Here is a 21533-nt window from a genome sequence, read left to right as displayed (position 1 = left end):
TTTTTTTATTTTTTATTTTCAAAATTTATTTTTTATAGAATCTACTCCCTATGATACAGCATTCCCTCCTAGAGGCCGAAAAAGAAAGAAGTTACGTAAAAATGGAGAGAAAAGCACCCGTTCACAATCCTCCCTGAAACCCAACACACAGATGCATGATGGGACTAAACAACAAACAACAACAACAAAAAAGAAAGCACAAAAATTATAAGAGAACATTAAATATGTATATAAAACACGAACATACCCTTTTTTAAAAATATACATTTTAGACAAAGATTCAAAGTTCTTAAAATAAATAGAATGCAACTGAAACAACCCACTGAACTTGGTTGTATCTTTTGTGCTACAACTCTTATTTGATAAAACATTTTGTCTCCGGGCTTAATGTTGAGGTTGACATCAGTTTTTCAATGACAATGCAAACTACATTCAGAAAGAACGTACATTGAATTAATTACGATTTTAAAAGAGCAGCATATTCAGATGAAGAAACAGTCGTTTTTTGGCAAGCTTTGATATTTTGATTAGAAATTGTGACCAGAAGTGGCTTTTGCTTCTAGTGGGCAGGAGGTACTCTCAAACAACTTTGTGCGGGGGGGGGATATGATCTTAATAAGCAAAGCTGACAAGCATAATTGCATCAGATCTTTAAAAAAAAATATTAGAGTGCATCTTCTTGTGTGATCAAAAATATATACGGAAAAAGTTAACCACATGCCACTTGATATCCTTTTGGCATCTGTAATTAAGAACAGAAATGCAAAAGAAAAATCTCCGTTGTCAGTTCCCCTGAATTTATGAACGGGCCAAAACGAAATGCTACGAATCTGAATAAAATGTGTCTCATTTTTATTGGTTTAATTCATATTACCTATAGACCCTCGATAGATTGCGATTTATATCTTTAAAATGATGCACTTCAAATGAGTCCCCTTGGCTCTTGAGCTCTTCGTCACACGCTCCTCAGTCCTTGCTTCTAACATTTTGACTTCTGAATATCATTTAAAGTGTCAAACCAATGGTCTGTCGTCTACCCCCCTGCAACCGCATCCCCCCACCCCTGTCCAAGGTCCTTAGTTTGCCTATAGTGACCGTCTTTTCCTCCATCTCTGATTTCATAAATTAATGTCAACTCATCTCCCAACCGGCTAGCCAAAGTATTCTACGTGGCGTGTGTAAAGCCGAAGATGGATGTAACATCCCCAGTCTGTAATGAAAATCCACTAAAGTGAATGTTGATGATTTAAAAAAATGTTTGATTAAAATGTGGTTTAAAGAAGAATTGCATAACTCGGTCTACGAAAGATTGACAGTGCAGATGATTGAAGATATAATATAATATAAAAGAAATCCAGAAAACAAAAAGAAATAGTGTTAGCCGCTTGCTTGGGGAATAAAACACAATTCGGTTCACAGGTCTATAAAGACACCAATGTGGCCTCTTGGCAGCTTTGGAAGCTAAAGTCTGAGCTGCACTGACCTTGCCCCTTATTTAGGTGGTTACATGCCCGGGCTTTTAGACGCATTCCAGATTGAATTCCTCAACTGGTATGCCATGGTGAGCACCAAGACAAATGGATTGACAATGGAAATGGCGTGCTACGTCAGATACCACTCTCTATGCTCTTTTGCCACATATTTCACTCTGCTGCCCGCCTTCAAATAAAGGCCTACAATTGCTTCAGGCCAGCACCCCTGCCCATATTAGACTTTTGGCATAGAATGAGCGTGCTAGCAATCTGTGTATGATGTAGTTGGGAAACTTAAGTCACGGTATCAAGGATGAAAATGCCATTGAACACAAATGTTATGTTTATATGAGAATGAAAATGCAGAAAAAGAAAGAAAGAGAGAAAAAAGGCTTGAGATGCCTCAACATGTATTTAAGAGCATGTGGCCCATCCCAAAATGCTAACTTAATCCATAAATCTTCTGGTCTAACCACAGAAATTATTTGAAATTGCCCTGCATGCATCAAATAGAGCAAGTGTTCCTGACGATTTGGCGCTGGTTTTTAAATGGGGACACTTTAGCGTATACGAAACGTTTCCAGGGCTTCCTTGTTCTAAATTTTAGGGTGGAGAAGCCAGGTCGCAATATCTGCATCTATGTTGTAGCATAAGCCATCCCTGTTGAAAAACAAAAAAAAAAATGCTGTTTTAAGCTCGTCTTTCCAGCCGTGTGCCAGTTACAGTGCCTCAAAACCACTCTATAAATGCAGCCCACAGACGGACCTGAACAGGCTAGGGAGGCCAACTAGGACCAGCACACTGGCCTAATATTGATTTAAAAAAGCCTGGTTTTCAGGCCATACTAACTAAATAATGTTATATTGCCAAATATCAGTATTTGAGGATCGAGTGGAGGCAATTATGGGCTAGGTGGAAGTTTTCTTTAGCCCAGGAGCTCAGGATTGTAAAAGTATCACCATTAAATGTTGAAACTCTTGAGGATTTTTCAGAAAGTATGATATACAGTTGGTCGGGTATTCAGTCTTTAAAATGACTTGAGTCCCTGACACATACAAGCAGCAGTAGATTTAAACATCAGGTTAAACAGCATATTAGTAGAACCAACAACCCTTAACAATAAACATTAAAAAGCTAAATTGGCAAAATAATTGCTGACTCTAAAATAATTGCAGTATTACATCGATTTCCCTTGATTAAACCACACATATGTTATTTTCCGGTTAAATAAATACTTCTGTACTGTAAAGATACAGCTTTGTGAAACTGTTGACGGTACAGGCGTCAACTCCCAATGTTCCTTGTGTCCTACTAGTCCACATCCGTCTCATCATACGTCTGGGCATCGGCTACTGTGCTGTTGTTGGGTTCTTCGTGGACAATCTTCAAAAATCGATGTCACTCTATTGGTTTCTTAGAGATTTAGAAGTCTTTTTTTCTTGTTTAATCCAATTATTGAAAAAGCAGTTCAGATCTGGGTTTTCTTGTACATTGTTCTTTTGAGCTGGCCCGACAGTAGCAAGGTTCGTGGGCAGAGCTGTGGATAGAATTGATAGTGGATGCATGGTGTACGCAGTCTTGTAGGCATTGTAATGATTCAGGTGCTCATGTCTCCAGTTGGGGGAGGGTGAGATGGCCCTCCATGGTAGGTCCACCCGTTACCAATCTCGTCCATGTTGATAATCTCGATGGTTCCGCGCAGGTGGTGCATGGTGGTTCTGCTTGTGATGCTTGTTTTGCGCATTTTATAAAATAATGATCAGCATGGACGGCCGCCATCAGTGATGGCTACAAAGCCACCTATGATGATCTTTGTGGTCTTCATGACCTCAGACCAAGGTGTTGAGGAGCCGTCAGTGACAGGGATGGTGTAGGTCTTGTCGGTAGCCTTGGTGGACAGTGGAGTCCGTGCTGTTTGTGGTGGGTGGTGGGGTGGTGAAGGCAATGGTGGTAAGGTCTCCCAAATTCCAGAAGAAGGAGTAGGGCCACCCTTCGGCTGTACTGTCACAGGGTGGTTGTCTACCCCTCATCGTGTGCCGCTTCTCTGGTGGTCTCCACGGTAACTATGTAAGTGAAGTATATCTGAGAAGCTGCTGTTCTCATTTGTCGTCTCTGCTGACACGTTACGATGTGTAGTCCGAGGCTGTCGTGTTGCCTGCAGGAGTTGCTCACACATATTTCAAGTGTCTACTTTTCCCATGTCCTCGCATTGGCAAGACCTCGTTGGTCTCAAAGGTTAAAGTCCCGATCCATTGAGCCCTAGAAATGCGTACCTTGTACGCCCCGGGCGTCCATGATGGACCCATTGGGTGGCGATCCAGCTGACTGAGGTCAAAGAATCGGCTCGACCATTTGAGTTCTGCTGCCATGCCCTCAGTCACGTTCAAGTCTGCTGGTGGCTCACGATCACCGGTGCAAACACTTAAAATAATTCTAGGTCGAGTTCACCAATGGTAAGCGCCCTTTGTGGCTGTTAGGTGATGCACAGCGGGACACAGCAACGGTAATTGGCGGGCCGGGGTACCATCTCCTTTAGCCACCAACTGAGCCAGAGGATGTCACAGTTGCAGTTCCAGGGTTTTGAATGCAAGTGCACCCTCCTCCCAAGTGTGTAGTGGGGTGAAGACGGGTCATGGGGCAGGACGGGCTCCGGGAGGTAAGGTTATTGTGGGCCAAATTGAGCTCCACAAGGGACTGAAGAAGATCATCAAAGGCATTTCTTTCTTTCAATTGTCTGGATCTGTGCATGCATCAATCCCCACAGTTTTTGTAAGTGGGACGAGCTATTGAAAGACCCTGGCTTAACTATAGACACGCTGTTTTCCTGACATCTCCAACTCATCCAAACGGACAAGAGGAATGAGGTTGGGGATCTCCTTCAAGTTGCACATGCCAGGTTCAGGTACCATGCCAGGGTTGCTCAGAGGCCTTCAAAGGCACCTTCTGAGATATAAGAGAGCCTTTTCGCTCACCCCCCAAGTCCAGCCTTCGCAGTGATGGTACACGGTTGAAAGGCATAAGAGGGTATAAACACTTCTCCGATAGGGTTATTCCTCAAACCAAAGCTCTTTAAGTTTGGACAGGTACTCGAAAAGCCCCATTGGGGATTCTTGTGGTTAGACGATTTTTCGAAGAGCTCTATAGAGTGTTGAGGTTGGCCAGCCCATTGAAAGCTCCGATTTCAAATGTTGCGGGATGTGGTTCTTGCTGAGCTGTCTGCAGGATCTCCTAAGTGCCTTAGATGCTTGAAGCTGTCAAGGAACCTTGGATGCCACACCTGGATGAGTTCTCCTGAAGGTTCAGGTACTTGTGTTGGTGGAAATACCAGCGGGAGTCAGCACGAAGGCCACGTCTGCGTACAGATGACCTTGCTGAACTGGTTGCTACAAGAGCAGACAGAGGGGCATGTCTGTGCTCCAGTGTACCAGGCCTGCCACCACCAGAAGCTTGCAGAGGCCAGCGACAGCACGAACAATGGGTCGGACATTGGTGGCGCCGGTTCCACCTAGACCTCTCATCGTCTGCTGCATCACAGGGAGGAGGTCATCTTGGTTATCATTCATAATTCGCTGACAGGTTCTCCACTCTTGGGGGTGAAGGGTTTTATTAGGCCAAACTGCAAAAAAAAAAAAAAAGAAAGAAAGAAAGAGAGAGAGAAAAGAACCATGTAAGGTTTGGAATACTACCTGTAGACAATACTGACTAACACAAATCAATGCTGAACAGATAGATACATACGATAATACACATCACCAAAATGTCATATATATTAAATAGTACTAGAGTTTCTGTTTTCATTTCCATGGTGCATTCTCCACAAAAAGGATTAAAACTGTTTAATAAATCAGTGAATTGGAAAAACTAGAAAATAATAAAAAAAAAAAAAGGCGTTTTCTAAATAAGCAATGCAATTTTAAGAATATTCTTTGTTGCACACCAAGCAACAGACAAGGTACACAGGAAACAGCCCAGTCACTATATATGTGCTCTAGCATTGAAAATCTGTCTAGCCACACAAGCTTAGCTTAGTGGAAGTGAATTGCGACAAAACATTTCTCACACACACGCATTGTAGGTTGACCTTCGGAAGAGTGTTTTCATATGCCATTTAATTGTTTATTTTTATTTATTTTTTATTTTTTTGAGTGTGTGAGTTCACCTGTGATTTCATGTCTTTGCACGCACAGCACTCTCAGTCTAAGTCACATAAACCTGCACCTCAACATTGGTTCTGCTTTCTCTGTTTCTTCCTCTCCTCAGTCAGGGAGATATGAACTGCTTTGTCTGACTGTGTCACTTTATTTATTCTTGCAGAGGAGGCATAAATAAAAGCACAGCTTCCCACCCACCAATTCTTCAATAAACCCTACGTATCAAGAGTGTTCGGCTCTCAGAGATACTAAAGGCACGTGTGTGACCAGACTGAGAAAGAAACCTTGGACAGGAAGTGTGTGGACATCTTACCCCAAAACACAATGTCTATATAGATTCTTTCAGTTCTTGCATTTCTTGAGAATCAAAGCACTGACCTTAGCATTCCTAGCAGCATGCTAGTTTAAAAACAAATTTTCTGAGAGTTTTAGCATGCTGTCAGTTTGTTTTATAAATTTGTAGAGACCTTTTTGCACACTGTCCTAACATTTTAAATACAATAACGAGTCTTTTCTAAACCGCCACCTACAAGAAATCTAGTCTAGTCAACATGAACCAAAATCTCACTAAGTATATAATACTTCCTTACAATAACGAGTCTTTTCTAAACCGCCCCCCAAGAACGACAAGTCATTTAGACAACCCAAAACATTACACTTTCTCCGTAGACACTCTGCGAGCACTAAAAAAGGTTTTGGATTGCAGGATGTGAAGGAGAGCTGTTGAATATTATGTTCTTCTCCTGTGGGCATTAAAAAACAACATCGTTTTTGAAAGCACCTGCGTCCAAAACTGTTTGCACCACTTTTCACTCTCTGGTTTGCCTCTCCTCTTCCTCTCGGCAGGGTGCTGGTCTTAACCTAATAGTGACTGCCATAATCATTTCTTTCATCGCAAATCTACTTGAATTGCTGCCCTGTGTGATTCTTGACTGCTGGCTAGAATCACACACAAAAACGCATATACTCAACCGTGTTATCACTAAATGTTTTAAAGGAGAACGACTCGCAGTAGTTAAACGATATGCCCATTTTTTACTTCATTTATATTGAATTTCAATTCAGAGGATAATTGCAATATATATCTTGAGTGTAAATGATCAATTACAAGGAAAGATAAAGCTTTTAACTTCACAAATCTTTTTAGAAAACGAGGAAATCCCTGCTGGTTTCAAGTGCAGGGTCTGGTCGTTTATCTTCGTCTGATTTGATTTTTACACTAATAAATTTGGCATAAACACAATCTAGGTTGCTCCGGAGTTCTAGAGCGAGAGAGAGGAAGAGAGGGGAGCAAACAAAAAAGCCCTCCACAGAAACCGTGCTGCCTCTCAAACAATGAGCATGGCAAAATTGGATTTTGTGTGGGAATTGGATTAGATGATGATATGATAAAAATAAGATTATGAAATGAATACATTTTTAAACTTCTGCCCGAGTAGAGATGAAGCAGGCGGTAAACACTTCAGCAGGGAGGGAGTTAAAGAAGAGGATCAAGCAACGGAGGCCTTGAGAGGCATGAGGGTGTAACGAGGTGAATTAATTTTTTCAAATAACATGAAAAGTGAAATGCCATTGCTCCTGACATTAATGCGGCTGTGTGCTTCCCAGCACAGTGTGAGCTCGAAAAGCTTCTGTACTTTCTGTCACGCGGCAGGGGATGAGCAGGGTGAGGTGAGAACAATTTATAATAATAATAATAAATAATAATTCATTACATTTATATAGCGCTTCTCTGCTTTTCTAAGCCACTCAAAGCGCTCTACATATTGTGAGGGGGGCATCTCCTCGTCCACCACCAGTGTGCATCATCCACCCTGGATGATGCGACGGCAGCCATAGTGCGTCAGAACACCCACCACACACCAGGCTTACTGGTGGAGAGGAGACAGAGTAATAAAGCCAATCAGCAGTTATGGAAAGGGAAAAGTTAGGAGTCCATGATGGTCAGAGGCCAGTGGGTGAATTTGGCCAGGATGCCGAGGTCACACCTTTACTCTTTTCGAAAGACATCCTGGGATCTTTAATGACCACAGAGAGTCAGTACTGTACCTCGGTTTAACGGCTCAGCCGAAGAATGTTGAAATCTTGCTTTTTGACAGTATAGTGTCCCCCCGGCGTTAGGACTCACACAGACCACACTGTGTCGAGCACCCACTGCTGACCTCACTCACGACACCTCTTCCAGCAGCAAACCTATTTGCCCAGGTAGTCTCCCATCCAGGGGTACTGACCAGGATCAACCCTGCTTAGCTTCCGGGTGAGCAACCATCCTTGGGCTGCAGGGTCGATAGGGCTGCTGACAATCATGCAGGAGTTCCACAGAATCAAATGTCAAGAGCTGTATTGGATTAATATGGTGCCTCACCTTTGAGGAGAGGAAGAGGTAAGGGAAGATAAAAAGAGGAAGGAGAACAGAAGATAAGGAGGAAGGAAGAAAGAAGGAGGTGGAAGAGAAAGAGAAGAGGAGGAAGGGAAGAAGGGAAGGAGAAGAAGAGAGAGAACATGGAGGAGGAAAGAGAACGGAAGATGTAATAGCGGAGAAAAGGGGATATTAAAACAGGAAGTAGAAATTAAGAGAAGGAAGTGGTAGTAAACAGGAAGGGGGAGAAGTTAAGGTGGAAGAAAGAGAGAAAGAGGAAAGAAAAGAAAAGGGAGTAAGGAAGATAAGGTAGAAAAAGAAGATTAAGGAAAGAAGGAGGGAAGGGGAAAGAAAACAGAATGCGAAGTGAAGAGGAGGAAGAGGAAGTAGAAGGGAAAAGGGGAAATGAAAGAGGAAAGAACTGAAAAGGAAGGAAAGGACAAGACCCAAGAGATTAAAAGGGAATAAGGAAGAAGAGAGGAAGATGAAGTATAAAAGGAAGATGAACAGGAGGAAAGGAAGTAGGAGGTAAGAGGAAGGAAAAGAGAAAAGTAGGAAGCTGAGTTATGCGATATATATCATCTGCGATAATATCATAATTGTTGTTTTAATGATGTGTGATTTGACATTATCGGTATTTTGCCAAAAAACAAACAAAACACTCATACAGAGTGCCATGAAGTCTAGTAGATTAGACTAGTGCATGCACATTTAGAGTGCGATCTTTCACTGCGTGATTCAGTCTGTTAAAATGCATAAGAATGATCACAAAAAAAATAAAATAAAAAAAAATCAAAGATATAGGGGCAGAAAATTTATATATTTATAATAATTTTGTATAGTAAATCAATATCACAAAAAGGGTGCTGTTTTTCCCTTCAAAAATCAGCATGATTACATATAGATTTTTTTTTTCAACAGTTCAAAAAACAAGAAGTTAATTAAGAGACTTGCGTTTTAGACACCATATTGCCTGTTTTTGCTTTATTTCGACAACAAAAATAATTCCAAACACAGCCACCATAGCACAGTTTTGCATCTCTGAGCAATGATGGTGTTTCGTTCCTGAACGAATCAACCGTTTCAATGATTCGGTTCAATCCCAATGACTCACAGTGATTTGCTGACACCTAGTTTCAATTTCACATTTAAAGTATCTTTTGGTTTTTTTAATCATTCTTTTTTATTATTATTAAACAGTGAGTAATCTAAATGCCACTTCAGTTGAAGCTTCTGTGTTTCCTCTGCATTGCAAAGATGAATTTTGTTGATACTGATTTAATTTGCCTGGTAACAGCCCAAATGTCTTATTATTCTAAAGAACTAATTGATTTCAGTTACTGGATGGCTGCAGTCCTGCTGTTTTTAGTTGAGTTTATTTTCAAACTTGCTTAAAATGTAGTTTTATGTTGTTTTTAAATGATTAGATAAGCTGGATCAGATGTGATTAATTAGGGTTATATCTAAACTGTGCAGGGCTGTGGCCCTCCAGGAACTGAGTTTGACACCCCTGGCATATTCCATAGTTGCCTTCCTCCCACTATAAATATAACTAAGTAATTTTTACTCTGAGTAATTTTAAACCAGCTACTTTTTTACTTTTACTTGAGTAGATTTTTAGACTGGTATTTTTACTTGTACTTGTAAAATTTCATTAATGTAATGGTACTTTTACTTGAGTAAAATATTTGTGTACTCTTTCCACCTCTGCATGCAGATGACACCTGTGCTACAGATGCCAGTGATGCTGACAGAAACGGGTAATGTTGAGGCTTGAGTAATGCTGTCATTTAACAAACATGTCATATCAAAACTGCTCTATTCAAAAACTTAAGCTATTGAGAAAATAAAAGATTTCCTTTAGATTTTTCAGCAGTCAGAGAAGGAGAAAGGCCCTAAGCCAGGTTTCATTTATCTGCAGGCCTGATGGAGCACAATTCATAGGTATGCTGGATCGCATCAATAAACTATGTAGTTAGTTTAGCCCTTGGTTTACAAGACTGGGAATTGCTTTATATAAAATAAAGCAGGACTGGAAGTTCTCTACAGGGTCATCCATCTATAGCCGGATGAACAGCTTATGGACTGTAGAATCACCAAGTTACCTGCAGCAGCTGTGGAAACCTTCAGATATTACAATCAAGTACAACAAGACAAGGAATACCATAATGTACAAGCCAGAGTACTCTTGCTAATATTTGGTAACTTACATTTTTGTCACAACATCACTAGAGACTTTGTCTATGTTTTGCTTCACCTAACAAAAATACACAGTGGAACCAACCAATGTAATGACAATCTTGAATTAATCCTTTTTTTTTTTCTCAGTGCTTCAATGACTCACTCATAGTGCCATTTGCTTCATCCCTCAATAAGTGTTTTTAAAAAATTGGAGGAGTGAATGCATCAGTGACATACTCACAGTCATTTACTTCATTCCTGAGCAAAGCAATGTTTTGGGAATGATTCAATAACTCACTCATAAAGATGGTCCTTTCGTGTATTCCTAAATTAATCAGTGTTTTTGAATGAATAGTGTGAGTGAATGTTTCAGTGGCTCACTCAAAAAGAATAATTTGCTTCATTCCATAAATGTTTTGAACAAACTGGCTGAGAATGATTCAAAGACTCACTCATAAAGATGGTCACTTGTTACATTTCTGAATGGATCAGAGTTATGACGCAATGACTCACCCATTAAAAGTCATTTGCATCTTTTTTCAATGAATCAGTATACTCATTCACAAAAGTCACTTGTTTCATTCCTGAATGAATCAGTGTTTTGGATGAATTCACTGATTTATAAAGCCTTTTCACCACCCACTGATGTGACAATGCAATTTCAATCACAGACCGATATCAGCGTTCTTAAAACAAGGACCAGATTCCAGGACCAGAAGTAATTGCAGTAGACAGTTAATGTACACAATAAGATAGATTTTTTCAAGTTCTTAGATGATTTAAAGTTTCTTAGAAAGAATGCTCCAAGTAAGGATAGATTATGTAGAGGGATCTTATTAATCCTGTGAGTTCTGCAGCGAGGAGGTTTTTGGTTTGGATGATATAATTTAAAAAAATAAAAAAAAATACGGATGAAAAGGATGAGTCATGCCAAATCAGTGAAAAGCAACAGTGTTTCATTTGTAGGGCATTGCGAAACTGCAGCTCTTTCGAAAACCAGGGTGGAAAGGCAGAAAAAAAGGGGGGGAAATAACTGCATCCATCACTGTACGCTCATACTTGGGAATGATATGGAACAAAGTGTGTGGGCTCTGTCAGACAGTCGCAACTGGAGGTTACGCCGGGAAATGGGTTTTGGCAATGGCAAAAAAAAAAGCAGACTATCTGTTAGCACAGCGCAAGTCCAGACCCCCGCGGCGGTGGCAGGTGGAGACGCACTGGCAAGGAGAGTGGTGGAAGGGCCCCCACAGAGAAAGACGAGGCAAGCACTGTCAGAAAAGCTCTCCTGATGAGTCTGCGACAGAGGAAATGGAAAGAGGTGTCTGGATGTACACAATGACAACAAGGAAATACGTGAAGGCTGAAAGATAAGGGTGACATAAATACTGGAGCTTGTTGAAGGGACCGACGTTCTAATGAGATGCAGGACACAAGCAGGTCAGCTGCATTTTTTTACAGCATGGAAATTAAGGGGAGTTTTGTGTGCAATAAAATGGTAGAGATGCCATTAAGCCGGATTCTCTCTCTTCAACATCATTCCCAAGCAGAGCATATCCAGTGCCACAGCGGGATAAAGTGAAAAACCGAATGGATTCTTCTAGAGCTTATGAATGGATATTCATTCAATAACAGCCATGTTTAAGGACAGATGAATGATTTCATTTACAGCTTTATCCACAATAACAAAAAAAAAAAAAAAAAAGAAAAAAAATTACTAAATGTTTCTGGGGTGGGGTGTCATGCATGAATATACAAGCAATAAACAAACAAACAAACAAACAAACAACTCTTATATGTTTGTTTTACAAATATAACTACAATAACAATTAATATAATTAAAATGTGATTTTCTTTAAAAGAAATTAGCTTAACAGCCAGTAATCTTACTAATGACATATTAATAGATAATAATAATTTATAAAAAATATTTTAATTAATTTAATTTAATTTTAATTTGATAGAGGGAACAGAACAGCTTAAAACTGAAAAAGTCATCAAGAGCTTTTTTTTTTTTCAAAAGAATAAATGAAAGAAAGGATGGGTAAGTATTGTTTTTTTTTTTTTGGAAGAATATTATTATGCTCATCAAGGCTGCATTTATTTGACCAAAAATAGAAAAAATAGAGAAAAAAAAAATCAGTAATCTTGTAAAATGTTATTACAATATAAAATACTGGTTTCTAATTTAATATCCTTAAAAAATTATCTATTTCTGTGATGCAAAGCTGAATTTCCATCAGCTATTCTGCATTTTTGTTCTTAGGAACAGAACAGCTTTGGGATTTTTGGAAACTTTTTGTGTCCAAAGTGAATAATTTGTAAGCAAAAATCTGCAAGTTGTAAGCAACATTACTATCTGTAATATGATAACAGAATTTATAAAATCATATGTAGATGGTGCAACACAACTAAACTCATTAATTAATGCCTGTAAAACTTAATTATCAAGGAAACAAATACATGCTCAAGTAGGACATGTTCTTGTATCAATAACTTTGTTGGTCCCATGGAACAACATTCTTACCAAGATTAGCGCTTGGATTTGAGGCTATGTTACAAAAGATGTTGACCCAGGATCATGTCATATTTGAGTAAATCATGTTATGCGACGACTGTTTCAAACTGCAGATTATGCAAATGAAACAGTCAACGTCTATCCCCACTGACCTTGAAGACACACAACCTCACTAAACCAACACAACACATCTGACAACTTTTGCCTTAATGACTCCAGCTCCAAAACTTGCTAATTGAATTAAGTTCCTATTTTCCAATCTGCACGAGTTTGACTGAAGCATCGTAATTCTGCAACAGAACAGGCACTTCCAAAGTAACAAGTGGCCATCTGGCATATTCTGTATTCCAGAACTCTTTTCAGAAACCACACTGTTTATGCAAATTAGTTCTTTCGTCTAATTAGCATCTCTGCAAATACATCACTTCCCTGGACATGCCCCCTGACGACGAGCCCCACCCCATTCCCGGGCGCCAGATATCCCTCCCTCTCACTTTCAATCGGAGCTGCAAAGTTTCTGCTCAGTGTCTCCTTGGTGACCACTTTTTTAGCTGGCATTGATTTACTTCCTGTCCTTGGTTGCCATGCCAACTTTTGCAAGGAGGCGCCTTCACTACACATGCATGATGAACAGAATCATCTCAATCAACACCAAAGCCTTCATTATTAATTAGTTAAAAAGTGTCAAAATACATCTTGACATGAAACAGTGACTAGACATGAATCAAATATATAATTTAATGTAGAAAAAAGACATTGAGCTTAACAGCTCTATGAACAGAAACTCTTCACTGCTATTTCTTGCTAGACTTTAATTGAGACAGTTTTGGATTTCCCTCTCCAAACTTACTCTATTCCTAACACCGAACGGAATGATCCACACCACTAAGAGTTTTGCATTGTTAATGTCTTCCTAATAAGACTCCCTGAAAGCATCTCTACACTGGACTTGATTAAAATGTCAACAACAGAACCAATCTTCGCTCTGCCAATCCAACAAACAGACAAAGCTAATTGTCCTGTGGCAATTTATCAATTTCTATTAATATTCAAAAACCCCTGGTGGATTTTTCACCCCTCATCTTGGCAAAATGTATGTTATCTAGTGAAATGAACCAATAACTGGTGATTGAAATACATTAAATAAACAGATCACAAATGCTGCATGGACTTTGCTGTTAGCGGCTGAGGGATTTTTAAAAAGACATTACTGTCAGCGTTTTGCGAAGCTGAAATGGCTGAGGGATATTGTGGGGATGAATTTCTGTGCTTGTTGGAGCAATAAAGTAGAAGAGAGAGAAGAGTGTGAAAGAGTGTGAAAGAGGACCGGCGCACACACAGCGGGATTGTATGATGTAAGCTGTTCTTATGTAAAATGCTCCCTAAATGTTCATTCATGTAAATTGGCTGGTGGGGAGTGGCATGTTGGGCTTGATTTGCACAGACATTCATCCATTTGCAGGAATTATCGTGATTATACAAAGGGCAGGTCTGTGGGGAGACATTGCTCTGGGACTAAGTCTAAAGTACCTCCAGTGGACCCATTTATGAGACCAGTTAACTAGCCATCTGAATAACTGTGGCTTTGGCGTATGCATCTAATTATGATCTTTTTTTTTATATGAATAACTGTGGCTTTGGAATATCCTTAATCCAAAATATGATATGATTGTGCATTCAAAGAATATGTTTAAAACCCTCTGGATAAAGTTGTTTAATAAATAAAGCTTAAACAAATCAAACAAAACTTTGAAAATGGGGTGGAAAATATTTAAAATAATTATAAACTATATATATATATACACTGTATATAAATAAATATATATATATATATATATATATATATACATATAGCTGTAATAAACTCATAAAAAAAAGGTAAAAATTTGATTACACATTTTGTTAAAAAATTTAAACATTTTGCAAGGACATTTTGTTAAAATTTAAAATTTTACACCAAATATACATCATACGTTATTTAACATTTAACTCAGTTTACATATTTTTTTTTTATCAGAATAGAAATGATTCATGTTACTTTGGGGGTTACCATAACTACTCTATTTGTGGGTTTCAATAAATATTTTTTTGTATTTCTTTATGGCAAATATTTTGGGATTTTTAATTTTTATATTTTTTTTTAGATTGAATTTTTTATTTAAATATTTTTATTTATTTCTAAGTTAAATATTTAAATGTAAATTTAAATTAATGATTATTTAAGTTTTTAGTTTTTGTTAGTTTTTGTTTACTTATTTTTTAAATTAGTTTTATGTTTTTTTGTATTGTTTTTTTTCAGATTCTAACACAAAAAATTGAAGAAAAAAAAAAGGAAAGAAAACTGAATAAACAGCACTGACTAACTCTGTAACTGCAGCATTGTTACCAGTCGACTACAACATTATTAAAGTGCTGTATTCTGCAATAGGTCACATGCTTACTTGATACGGTGTAAATCAATCCTGACCCTTTGACGTACCTGTGAACAGCAAGCTGCGAGTAGATGTGTGCATTTAACCATGAGTGGCTGACTAATGCATCCGCAGGCCATCACATTCACAAAACAGTCTAAATTATTTCCACGGGCTGCTCGGAGGATGGAGAGGAGCATGGGTGGGGGTGTGAGGCCTGGCCTAAGGCAACACATTCTCAAGACAAATGAGCCGTGCAAATTCTGACTTGCCTCTTCAGACTGCGCTGTTGCACCCAGAACACGTTTTGGACCAGTGGTCCTGAAACTACAAGCTCGCACATACTTAAATATCTAAACAGAGGCTTGGTTAGTGGAGTTGCATATGACAAAATATGGTTATTTCACATTTTGATTCAATTGTCTAGGGTTAAGTAACCATTTTAAACAATAAGTCATGAAGAGACGCTTTAACATTTACATGAGACAACCCATTTCTAAGTGAAACAAGAATACAATTAAGTCCTTGATTTTATCCATCATAGTTGATTAACTTCAGGTTTAAAACACAGTTAATTATTTTAAAAAATTCATGCTTGAAGCAAGGTAAAACAGAACTTGGGATAAATAATCAAAATAAAACTATGAAAAAACGTAATATCTTAATTTTGTACAACATTTCGCAAGATTTGCAAAACATTTATCTTGTTTTAAGTTTAAGTTAACTTTTTTATTATTATTCATGTTAATTTTTTATTCATTATTCATGTTAATTTGAGTGACAATACATCATCTTTTCCATTTTTAATTTTTTATTCATTATTTATTTTATTTTTAGTTTTTTTTTATTATTTTTTTCTGACTTTCTTTATATTTTTTATTTTTTTTAAAAATATATATATATATATATATATATATATATATATATATATGTTTATATTTATTAAATTTTTTTATATTTATATATTTTTTTTTTTTTTATAATTATCATTTTATGTATTTAATATATCTGTGGCGAGTTGAGATTTTTTTTTAACGTTTCTTACAACAGTAGCCTAAAATATTTAATTCTTGTTAATACTTAATATTACACACACACACACATACATATATATATATATATATATATATATATATATATATATATATATCTCACGTTGACATCCCTCTCTCTCTTTATTTCTAAAACAATTACACATTCGGGTCCACATATCACCATCAAAAATACAGAAAACATGACTAGAAATCGTTAACGCAGATAATCTCCTCACAAGTACATACAGACGTGACGTTATCTCCTACATCGCTGCCACCTGCTTTGATGTATTAGTGTAATTAGTCAGAACTGTGTCTGACACACAGATGCCACATCGATCGGGTCAGGAACGGACTCCTCTGAGGAGATCTGCTCTTACAGTCAATGTCTACAGAGCATTATACATACTACGTATATTTCTTTGCAAGAAATCATATGATGTGCTGTCTGTGTGCATGTAACTACGTTTGATTTCACCAGCCTTGGGAGGAAGGTTGTCTTATTGAGGAAGTATTGATGTATGATGAAGTTTCACCTCTGGTGAAGGCATCTGTGCGTTCGCGACCGATGTTCCTTTCACAGCTGCGCCTGTTCAGCATCAAGGATGGCGGCCAACCGCCAACACATGGCTCGGAGGAACAGGCCACGTCTGGTGGCGCATCGCTAGGCACAGCTGTACACCATCAGAGCTCATCAGGAAGAAAGTTCAGCACTTAAGGGAATTCACAAAAAAGCCAAAAGCTATTGGTTCCTGTCGTCATTTCAAAGACGCCTACAACAAAGCTATATCACCCAGATTTAACGTCATCCTGACAACCTGTATGCACCCTTCAATAATAATAATGGCCTCCGCGGAGTGTCTCTGCTACTGATACCATATTTGTCTTTGTTCCTTGTCACGTTATAAGGTTGTCAAGTGGATGTAGAAGGACGAATACCTCTTTCAGGATCATAAAGTCAAGTGCCAATTCTGAGCCTCTTCAGTCAGTTCCCGAAGTATCAATTACATTCACATCTGTGAAACAATCACAACAATTTGTATTATATGGATATACCTCAGCATCTAAATTGACATTTTGTCTTACAATTTAAAATAAATGATTACATATTTCAGTTACACATACAGTATATACAGAGTATGCATGTCTCAAAATAAGCCACCAGCACACGTTCAAAAAACATGGCAGGGTAAATGTGCACAGCTATCGAAATATCCACATTTAAATAAATAAATAAATAAATAAATAAATAAATAAATAAATACTACAAAAATTGCTAAAAAATATTTTTTTTCTCAACAATATAATTTTAGATTTTTTTTATACATACATTTATACAACAAAACTGATGTCCCAATAATAATGTCACAAATTATTTCAAATTAATTGTTTTTATTCACAGTAACCAAGATTACTGGGTAATATTGGACCACCACTAAGCATTATTATTATTATTATTATATAAAAGAAGTGTCTGAATAATAGTGTCTTTGTGCAACGTACAGCAACAGTGAAAAGAATAACAAATTAAAGAAGGGATTAAAGTTTGGATGTCTTTTCTACTGCATCAAAAGCGAGAACTGTAAATGTAGCACTAAAACCCCGTGGTAGCAGGAGATGCAGATCGCAGGCGAAATCCCTGCAGGGGTTTCGAGACAAGATAGTCTCCTGTTACACTACATTTGTTGAATTAATAACAGATCATTTAGCTGCAGGTGCAGGCACACACTGTGCTCCCCGTATTAAACCCAGCATCCAGGGTCGCATTCTTCTTTGATCTGAAATCAGTCTCCTCTCAGCAAATCTATCACTGAACAGACTCCTGGATCAGAATAATAAAGCTGCTTCTACACAATCTGTTACTTAGCTTCACCACTGAAAACAGCACATCTGGGTGTCCTCGGCAGGCATCCGTACTTGGGGTCCCTAGGCGAGTAGGTCTTATTTACTGACAGCTTTGTACTTTGCCCTACATAACGTCTGGACAACAACAAAATATAATATGAAACCCAAAAAAGAAAAATTCTGTTATCATTTGCTCTTCATGCCTTTCAAAAACCCCTATGACTTTCTTTTTTTGCTGAACACTGAAGGAGATATTTTGCAGAATGTGCTGGCAGTGAAAGCAGGGGCTGTCTAGAATTTTCAATAAATAAATAAATACAAATATCAGTGTGTTACTTGTTTCTTTGCAATTATTTGTGAAATCAACTAGCAATTTCTGAGTGAAAATTTTTGTACACAATTATTTCAGTCGACAACTTAAAAAAAAAGACCAAAAAAAGACTTATGAATAAATTAATTTAAGAATTTCATGAAAAAAAAAAAGAATTCTTAGAAAACTTCTTTCTACTTCATGATTAATTCAGTGTGTTACTTGCCATTTCTTTGTAATTGTTTGTGAAATTCAACAGCAATTTCTGAGTGAAACTGCTTCAAAATAGTATATTTTCAGTATATTAGTATCCCAAAACAATGACTTAAAAAAATTAATTAATTGCATAAAATGTACCGAAAGCACAATGAAGTCTGGAAAAACTAGACATGATATCTTGATAACAAACTTTTTCAGTACTATCCTTTCAAGAAAGGGTCAATTTTCATTTCCCACTGTATTTAAACCACTTCAACTTGTATTGTTCAGGACAATCCAACCAAAGCTTCTGCGACATGTACAAACAAACACACTCACACAGTCATTCCTTCAATAAAATTTGTCCTGATCAAATGTCGATTTTCATGAGTCAGGACGGCCTTTCTGAAGGAGGCAGCCTCGTGTTTGATGCTTCGGACGCCGTGGGCTTAATCTGTGGTGTTTAATTTAACAAAGCAACAGAAAAGGCTGAGACAACTAAGGCGAGGGAGCAGTTGCCTTCCAATGTCACCATCTGTTATTTATACAGTTACTGCCTCCTACGGGAGACAGCAAAAGGCCACATATTGCAGAAAAAAACATAAATCTATCACTTCAACTCATTATCTTTTTAATCAGCTGACCCAGGCTCCCTTCTCAGGGGAACGACACAGCCGGGGTATGTTTAGGACAGACCCATAACTCACCAACCACTCCCCCATCCAAAGTAAAAAAATAAATAAAAAACTTACAGACTGTTACAGTGAATGTGTGTGTGAATAATATGAAGTCCACTGGAGAAATCTGTCTGGATTGATAATGCAGGTTTTGATAACACATACTATATGTCCATCTTTATCCGAAAAGGTTATAGATTTATGTATTTTTTCTCTATTTAGTGCCATTCATCCTACTTGCAATTTTTACAGAAGTTTTATTTTGAGCCTCTACAAAATGGTCAAGATCTCTATTAATAGAGTTATATCATAACTCTGCATCGACTTAAAGGCTGCATTTATTTAATTCAAAATATAATCAAAAACAGTAATACTGTGAAATATTATTCCAGTTTAAAATAACTGCTTTCTACTGTATAATGTATTTAAAATGTAAATTTATTCATGTGATATTCATAGTTTTTTTTCTTTTCTTTTTTTTTCAGGATTCTTTGATGAATAGATTTTATTGTAATATATTTAAAAATTAATTTATACCTGTGGTGGCAAAGCTGACATTTCAGCAGCCATTAGAAATATATATATATATATATATATATATATATATATATATATATATATATATATATATATATATATATATATATATATATATATATATATATATATATATATATATATTTTTTTTTTTTTTTTTTTACTATAAGTCGGTGCTTAATATTTTTGTGGAAACCATGATAACGGCAACCCCCTGCCACCTAAAGTCTTTGATGAGTAGTAAGTTCACAGAACAGCATTTATTTAAAAAAAAAACATTTTATAACTTTAAATATCTTTACTGTGATTGGTGATGCATCATTTAATGCATCCTTGATTAATAAATGTGTTAATTTATATAAAAGAATTATTCCTGACCACAAACTGTTATATGGCACTGTGTATATTTTTATCCAAATATTTTTTAAGAAATATAAAACATATGTTTGAAAAAAATCTAATATTATTTTCAAAGAAAATATTTATCATGAATAAAACATTTCATGTGCACTGTTACCATTAAAAGAGATCTTAATGTTGAGCGTTTTGAAAAATATTTTACTCATTCACCAAACTTTTTTTTTTCATGTGTTGTTGATTTGCTCGGTTTTGCAAGCCCTACAAACTATTGCATCGGAAAATCTGCATAAATATTTCACGAAAACAATTCCACATGATACGAACAATTTCACTGCTGATTACAGTCTGAAATTACGCTGGTGAAAACGGCGGAGCTTCGCAAACTACAGTCATAACTAGTCTATTTTAGGTGATTTCAACACACGACTGGTAAAACAAAAAATCAGTATTGATTACAAAAAGTTTATCTTAACTCAAAATACGTTGTGGCAAATGTTTGAAATGGTTAAACTATAATATATAAAGATTAGCTTGAGAATTCCAGACAAAGAAATTAATAAACGCTAGACACATGGACTAATTGTAATTCAGTCCTGTTTGATCTCATCTATCTTCCTTTCCAATGAGACGGTTCCTACATCAGCTTGTGTATGTCACATAAGATCCCATCTTCAGACAGGGCTCTGTGCCTGATCTCCAATCAGCCAAAGTATGTTCCTCACAACCTGTTCCTGTACACTCACCTGCCAAGTCTTCCACAGTGCCAGCAGTTTCTGGACATCTTCACACTCAGTCTCGCTAGCTGGCTTTGCCCTGTGCACAAAAAAAAAAGAAAAGAGAAGAACAGCCAAATTACAATTACAAACACCTTGGATCCTATCGCTTTCTCCGGCTCCAAATGTTAAAAAATGGAACCTCAGGAAGACAAAGTTTTGTTTGCAAACGCATTAAACTAGAGGCCAAACTGTTCTCTACCTTTACACGGTTGCTAATAAAAGATGTGCTTAATATAAAGGCTAATGTAAGTAATCCCCACTTGAACTTTGAATGTTTCCTAAGCAGAGGAGACAACACTGCTGCTAAACAAGCAGAAGCATTTCTGTTTGATGCTAAAATTTCTCATGTTTAATTGGTTTTGGTAAGTGTATAGTGTTTATTTATTTATTTTTTAAATAACTCTATCTATCTATCTATCTATCTATCTATCTATCTATCTATCTATCTATCTATCTATCTATCTATCTATCTATCCATCCATCCATCCATCCATCCATCCATCCATCCATCCATCCATCTATCTATCTATCTCATAACCGAACATGTACCAGTTTAAAAATTCTGATTTTCCTGAGCTTTGTCATTTTTTACCATACATATTTTTGTCCAGATAATGACATAATTTGATTTTTAGGCGAACTATGGCTTCTATTCAAGTTTGGCAGTTCACTTTAAATGGCCAGAAACCATAATTTTCATGATTTTC

At 37.1% G+C, this 21533-nt stretch overlaps 1 long non-coding RNA gene and 1 pseudogene across 1 annotated transcript; both read right to left on the bottom strand.

Moving 5' to 3' along the window:
- Positions 1 to 2924: 2924 nt before the first annotated feature.
- On the bottom strand, positions 2925 to 5031 carry LOC122135140 (annotated as a pseudogene).
- On the bottom strand, positions 5026 to 21077 carry LOC109067474. The gene is made up of 4 exons (XR_006153349.1): positions 20794 to 21077; positions 17063 to 17139; positions 16660 to 16836; positions 5026 to 5088 (listed from the first exon to the last, which is right to left on the bottom strand). It is a non-coding gene; the product is annotated as an uncharacterized LOC109067474 (long non-coding RNA).
- Between the last annotated feature and the right edge of the window lie 456 nt (positions 21078 to 21533).

This window comes from Cyprinus carpio, chromosome A23 (genome assembly GCF_018340385.1).
Source record: "Cyprinus carpio isolate SPL01 chromosome A23, ASM1834038v1, whole genome shotgun sequence".
Taxonomy (NCBI): domain Eukaryota; kingdom Metazoa; phylum Chordata; class Actinopteri; order Cypriniformes; family Cyprinidae; genus Cyprinus; species Cyprinus carpio.
Note: the sequence above shows the minus strand (reverse complement) of the source record. Positions and strands in the feature narration are given on the sequence as shown.